Raw genomic sequence first — 7,268 nt, 5'->3', positions numbered from 1 at the left:
TGGAAATGGGTATGATCATTTGCACTTAGTATTCATTGTTGGAAGCCAACAACTTCATAGACTCAGGAGGTGACAGGTGGGTCTGGCCACGTGCCACTGAACCAGAGGCACACCTGATTTCAGTTGGCTGCATATTCTCTTCATCAACTATCATAATATATTATGAAATCTCAACTTCTTGAAGCTCTACCTACAACACTTAAGTCACAAAACCCATCACCCCTCACATTATTCTTTTTTGTTGTTTTAAAGATTTATTTATTAAAAATAATTAACAGCTTTCTTGGATGAAGTACCAGCTAGGAGGGGTATGGAAAAAAAAAACAAATAAAGATTTATGTATTTATGCATACAGAACTAGGGGACAGGCCAGAGGTGCAGGGGTAGTGAGAAGATTCACCAGAGACAGAGCGGGGAGCAGAACAGGCAGATTAACTGAGGGGAGCAGCGTGCGAGACAGAAGAGATTTGCTGTGCCATGTGGGTCAGCTCCTTGGCTAGCAATTGAACTCAGTGCTGCAGTGGCTTTGTATTGCTGTGTGCCACCAGGGAGGGCCCCTCTTATTGTTCTAATAGGGCCACCTGGACTTAGGCATTGGGGAACACTTAACTGTTATGATCTAGAGTAAGTTACCTGTCTGCTCTGTTCCTCAAAGGTGAAAGGATTTAAACCCCTCCCAACTGACAGGATTCACCTGAGAGAAAAGAGGATTAGCTGTTATTATAGTGCCTGAGAGAGCAGGCAATGAATGATAGCTGCCAACAATATCCTGATATGGGGCTGAAATATAAGGTCACATGCAGTTTACTTGACTTGCATAGCGACATGTCCTACACGTTGCAATCACCTGGGGAGACTTAACAAATACTATTGCCTGGTTCACACCCCCAGAGATTCTAATTTAAGTGACTCAGGAGGCAACCTGAACATCAAGAGTTTTAAAAGCTCCGCAGGTGATTCTAGCATACGAACCAGGGTTTAGAGCCTAGATGGGTCCACCTCCTCCCTCCCTCTGTCCTTTCTTTCTTATATGTAGATAAATAGCGTTTAAGTATGAAAAGAGGTGGGGGAATTTCTTCCCTAAGGGCCACTGAGCCACACGCGTCAAAAGCAACTTCAAGCATCTGAAAAAGTGTAAAATATGTATTTTATAGTGCAATTGCTGATGCCACAAGTTGGGGGTAGACAAAGCTAAAAGGGAGAGTATAGTCACCCTGGTGTCTTTGCCTACTGCTGCCTGAGGTCAGAGAAAATACCAGATTAATGCTAGATATATCCAGGTTTCTTTCTGAGCTTCCTCAACTTTGGTTACTAGGTTAGGTGATACAAAACAGATCCCCCAACCACGGGATCTTGAATGAGGTAGCACAAGAAATGCAGAGAATCCTTGCCCTCATTGCCATTCTGCAGTGATGAGAGCTCGCAGGCTGATCCCAGCACATGTTTCTCCTAAGGCTTTCCCAAAGTAGTCCTTCAGTATGAACACTGAAAAAGAAGTTAGCGAAAGCAAATATTTTGAGATTCTACCTGGTTCTATTCCACACGAACAAACCTTTAAAGAGCCTCTCCAGTGCCACTGTAGGGCTAGATTCAAAGACACATTAATTTCAGAATTTGTAGGAGTAAGGCAGGAAAAAAAAAAAAAGAGCTTTGCCTAAATTTGAAATTAAAGCCATGGCCCAAAGAAATAAGAGAAAGCTTACTTGGAGAAAAAGGTCTTGGGGCCTTGACTCTCCAGTCACACTCGATCAGTATCCACTGAGTCCTGGCTGCCATTTGCTAGGTAATATGGACAGAAAAAGGGCTCTGGTAGGGAACCCCCTTTGCCGTGTCTATGGAGTCAGCGACCTGGAAGAGACCCTGAACTTTGAAGAGTGCATGTCGAAGAGAGGTCTTAGGCCTTCTTCACAGGTTTGGTGGAATTCACTGGTGAAGCCATCTCGTCCTGGGCTTCTGTTTAGACAGGGTTTTTATTACTCTCAATTTTAGCACTTGTGATTGGACTGTTTAGCTGTCTGTTTCATCCTGATTCAATCTTAGCACATGAGTCTAAGAACTTTCCCATTTCTTCCAGGTTGTCCAAAGTGTCTGCATAGAGACTTTCATAATAGGTTCATATGATCCTGTGTATTCTGCAATATCTATTGTAATGTCACCTCTTTCACTTCTAATTCTATTAATTTAGGTTTTGTCTCTTCTTTGAAAGCATACCTAATAGCTTGTCTTTTTTTTCCCCAAAGAACTTACTGGTTTCACTGATCTTTAGGACTGTCTTTGTGTTTTCTATTTCATTTATTTCTGCTCTGATTTTTAGTTCTTGCCTTCTGCTGGTTTTGTGGTGCCTTTGTTGTTCTTTTTTTGAATTTCTTCAACTGAAGTTAGACAGCTTAATTGGAGTCTCTCAAGTTTTTGGTTGTTTTTTTGTTTTTTTTTTTTTTTTTTTATGTAGGCTTGTATTGCTATGAACTTCCCACATAGTACTACTTTTAAAGTGTCCCCTAGGGTCTGATAGCTTGTCTCTCCAGTTTAGTTTGTCTCTAGGTTTTTTTTGTCTCTTCTTTGATTTCTTCATTGACCCAAGGATTATTCAAAAACATTCTGTTTAGCCTCCACATATTTTGGGTTGTTTCAGGGTTCCTTTTATGGTTAATTTCTAACTTTATAGTGTTATGGTCTGTGAAAATGGTTGATATAATTTCTCTTTTCGACTATTTTCTGAGATTTGTTTTATGTCCTAGCATATGATCTATTCTTGAAAATGTTCCATGTGCACTGGAGAAGAAAGTGTATTCATTGCTTTTTAGGATGGAAAACTCTGCAAATGTCCAGTAAATCCATCTGATCTAACACTTAATTTAAGGCCTTTATTTCTTTGTTAAGGTTCTGTCTGGATGATCTATCCTTTTGTGTCAGTGGTGTATTGAAAGCTAAAACAATTATATTTTGTTGATATATTGTTTTAGTATGTTAAGGGTCATTTTATATAACTAGGTGTCCCTATGCTGGAGGCATAAATATTAATAAAAGTTATATCTTCTTGGTGAGTTGTTCTCTGGATCATTTTATAGTGACCATCTTTGTCCCTGATTACCTTTATTATTTGAAAGTCGTGCTTTTTGGATATGAAAACAGCAGTTCCTGATTCACTTTCTGAGTTATGAGCACGTATGAGCTTATTCCAGCCTGTTATTTTTAGTTTGTTTTTGTCTTTCAGTTTTAAGTGGGTCTCTTGTAAACAAAGCATTGATGGCTGGAGCTTTTTCACCCACATCATTAGTCCATGTCTTTATTGATGAATTCGGACCATTCGAATTTAGACTGATTATTGATAGGAAATGTTTGTTTTCAGTTTTATTTTTCTGTTGTTTCTTTTTCCCTTCGTTTCTCTCCACTCTTTCTGGATGGCTTTCCTTCATATTTCTACTAACTTCTTTGCTTCTTCATTCTGGATTCTTGGTTGGTAGTTACCCGGGGGTCTTACTTGAATTCCTATGTTTTGGGATTTATGAGCTGATTTTCTACTCAACATTTAACTGTACTAGTTCTACACATGTCTTTCTCGCCCTTAGTATTTGGTGTTATTGACTCATAGTATTCTTGCTCCTGGTACTGATATTATATTGCTCTTGTCATTTTGTTACAGAGTTTACTTCAATTTTTCTTTTCTTGTGGAAAAATGTCTTTTAGTATTCCTTCAAGAGCTGGTCTGGTGGTGGCAAATTCTATTAGCTTCTGTTTGTCTGAGAAAACCTTTATTACCCTTTCATATTTAATTGATAATTTTACAGAGTAGAGAATTATTGGCTCAAAGTTCTTGTCATTTAGGATTGCAAATATTTTCTTCCATTCTCTTCTTTCTTCTTCTTTTTTCTACTTTCTTCTTTCTTAAAGAGTGTCTGGAGTGAAATCTAGGGAAACCCTAGTTTTAGAGCCCCTATGAGATGTTTTTCCCCCTTGTTTCCTGCAAAATATTTTCTTTATCACTGATTTTTGATAGTTTGAAAATGATTTGTCTGGGCAAAGATTGTTTCACATTTAAGAATTAGGTGTTCTCCAATGCCTGCTGGAATTCCATATTTAATTCGTTGTGTCGGTTTGGAAAATTCTCGCTTACTATTTTTTAATAGGTTTTCTAGTCTGAGTCTTTTTTCTTCCCCTTTTGGGTGTCTGATTATTCATAGGTTTCCTCTTCCAATTGAATCAGATATTTATTGTAGAGTTTCCTCATTTTTTTTTAACTTTTTTTTTTTTTTAAGATTTATTTATTTGTGCATACAGAGCTGGGGTACAGGCCAGAGGCTCAGGGGCGGTGAGAGGCTTCACCAGAGACAGAGCGGGGAGCAGAACAGGCAGATCTATGAAGTACACTGCTGAGGGGAGCAGCGGGCGGGTCAGGAGAGGTCTGCCACGCCATGTGGTCACCTCCGGGGCAGCTGGGAATCGAACTCATGTGGAAGTGGCTTTAGCTTCTCAGTGCTGTGCTTTAACCCGCTGCACCACCAGGGAGGGCCGAGTTTCCTCATTTTTACTTTTTCTTGTTGTTCTTTCTTCTTTGAAATGTGTAATTTGTTTGAGATTTGTACATCTGAAATTCTTCTGCCATTTTGATTTTATTTAAAGCACTAAGGTTATCTGCATTTCAGAATCTCTTTTTGTGATCTTTTGATATAGTCAGTCTCTTTAGTGCAGAACTCTTTGTTCCTGGATCTCCTCCCTGAGGTCTTGCATCTGCTTATTTGCCTTTGACTGCCCTTCCAGGATCTCATTTAGCATTTTTAATACAGCTATATTGAAATCATTGTCAGATCATTTCTCTGTCCTTCTCATTCTGGTTTCCCATCTTGTGTTGAGATGTTCTTCGGCATGTATATTGCCTTATTTTATTGCTACTTATGTGGATATACGTGGTTGGGGTACTGGGGATTTTTCTTTATTTGTCCTCTTGTTAGTTTACCTCAGTGTGAGGTGGAGGAAGGAAGAGTGGCCTTAATCCTCAGCCTTGGTTTGAGGAGTGATGTTAGTTGCCTCTACCACTTGTTTTGTTTCTCAGTAAGCTATAGTCTGTGCTTGGGTGTCCTCACTTTCCTCCCCAGCTCCCAGGATCCTTATCTATGAAGCTTGGCCATCCCAATGGGAAGGACAATATCCAGGTCTCCATGCTCACCCTCTGTGAATTATTTGCACTCGGCTCAAAGGCAGCACTGTGTGGAATGCATATGGGGTGCATTTGTGCCCCCTTAACAATATGACCTGCCTGCAAGGCCATCAAATGCTCTGCCCTTGCCTCAGGTCTCACCTCTGCAGGCCTGGGAAACACACACATCCTTGGTTTGCTTCAATGGAGGATCTGTGAGTTCATTCTAATAATGCCCGTCTTTCTGGTACAGAGCGTTATATAGAATCCGCCCTGGCTCCACCTGGCTTTGCTCTGTTCTCTAGGCATAGGAGGAGCTTTCAGTGGCATAGGTGGAATTCCCAACTTCCTAGGTTGGAATTTGCTGAGCAACCACTGCCCAAGTTGGGCCCAGGCTCATTCTGGTGTCAGAAAAATTCCTTCAAGGAATTTCACAATTTCCTGGGTTTCTCTCATTGTAGTTGGGAGGTCAAACCTGCAGCCCAGACATGCTCCCCTTTGCTTCCTCCTATTCTTCCCCTCAGCAGTCATTAACCTTAGTTCCAGAACTCCCTGGGCATATCCCAGGGATATATAGCTGCTACAAAGTGTCTGGATTTTTCTAGAAGCGGATATCTGTGTTTTTATCCTAGTTGTTTTCAAGGGAGAGGGTAATTCAGCCTTTATTCTGCCATATTGTGGGTGGGGTTTCTTTGTGCCCTTTGGCACAAAATGGATGGACCTTGAAATGATTATGTTGAGTGAAATCAGCCAAAAATTGAAAGACAGATATCAGATGGTTTCACTCATCTGCAGAATATAAATACCCCAAAAACAATTACATGCAAACAATAGAAGAAATAAAAATTTAAACTCAGTAAAAGAGAAGATAATGGTTCCCAGAGGGAGTAAGGGAAAGGAGGGAGGGCATGGGGGAGGGAAGCAGATGAGGTATGAGGGTACAGGCACAGGGGTTTTATTGGAGGCAATATAAAACATCAACTACAGTCTTTTAATTGATTCTGCAGTTGCTTATATTGAATTTTGATAGAACAATATTTCCTATGATAGAATTTTGAAAATGGATGATTTTTACTATATATGCTAGAACTAGAGAGTATTCATATTACATTTGAATGAATAATCAGCTACTGTTACATAAACTATAATTAAAATTTGACCTGGTTACATGGAAGTATTTAAAACAATAAGACCATTAATCTAAGTTTGAGTCATTAAAAGAAATCTGAAAGATTACTGAATATGTACCTTAATTTTGATTGAGTTTTTAAATAATGCAAAAAACAAAAACACCATCCCCACTACTCATAAATCTATTAGTATTTTTGTTCATTTGGCATTATATTAATAGATTGATTTTTGAGAGCTGGGAATTACAGCAATTTGCTTTTTCTTTTCTAATACCTAATCTTTTGTTTCTGAAATACTTTTGTTTTTCTAGACGCTATGTAGTAAAAATAAACTTTTCTTTAAAAACTGGGTCCAAGCTTGCCTCTCTCCCTCTCACATCATGCTGTACTCAGGTAGTAATTGTGATGTTTCCAAAAACACAACTTTGACTGTCATATCCCTACTTACAAACCTTTAACAGCTTCCCATAATATAAGTACTCAAGCTCTGGAGTGTATAAAAAAAAACCTTTTAAGCTGTTAAAAATATAGATCAAAAAGGATTCTGACTCAGAGGCTTTGAGATTGGCTCTGGGTATTAGATTTCTTGGTTTAGTTGATTTTAAATAATTTCTGCAAGTGAGTCTACAAGGTCTTCTCTCTGCAGGCTTGCCTTGAGGCTATGGGTTGTCTCACTCAGTGTTGGACAGGTACCCCTATTGCCTACAATAGTGTTAGGTACATCATAGGTGAGCAACTGTTTATAAACTGAGCTGTTCAAATTAAGTACTTGGCAAGGTAAACTCCAGGAGGATAGAGATTTTTAGCCCGTTATAGTTTTGTGCACTGTATATAGTTCCAGCCCCTAGGGCAATATCTGAGACATAGTAGATGTTCAATATATATTTCCCACGTGGATGGGTGGATGGGTGGATGGGTGGATGGGTGGATGGGTGGATGGATGGGTGGATGGATGGATGGGTGGATGGATGAATAGATGGATGGATGGTTGGATGGATGGGTGG

This window comes from Condylura cristata, unplaced genomic scaffold, assembly GCF_000260355.1.
Source record: "Condylura cristata isolate star-nosed mole 26May11 unplaced genomic scaffold, ConCri1.0 scaffold00019, whole genome shotgun sequence".
In the NCBI taxonomy this organism is placed as follows: domain Eukaryota; kingdom Metazoa; phylum Chordata; class Mammalia; order Eulipotyphla; family Talpidae; genus Condylura; species Condylura cristata.
This window is presented reverse-complemented; position numbering follows the sequence as displayed.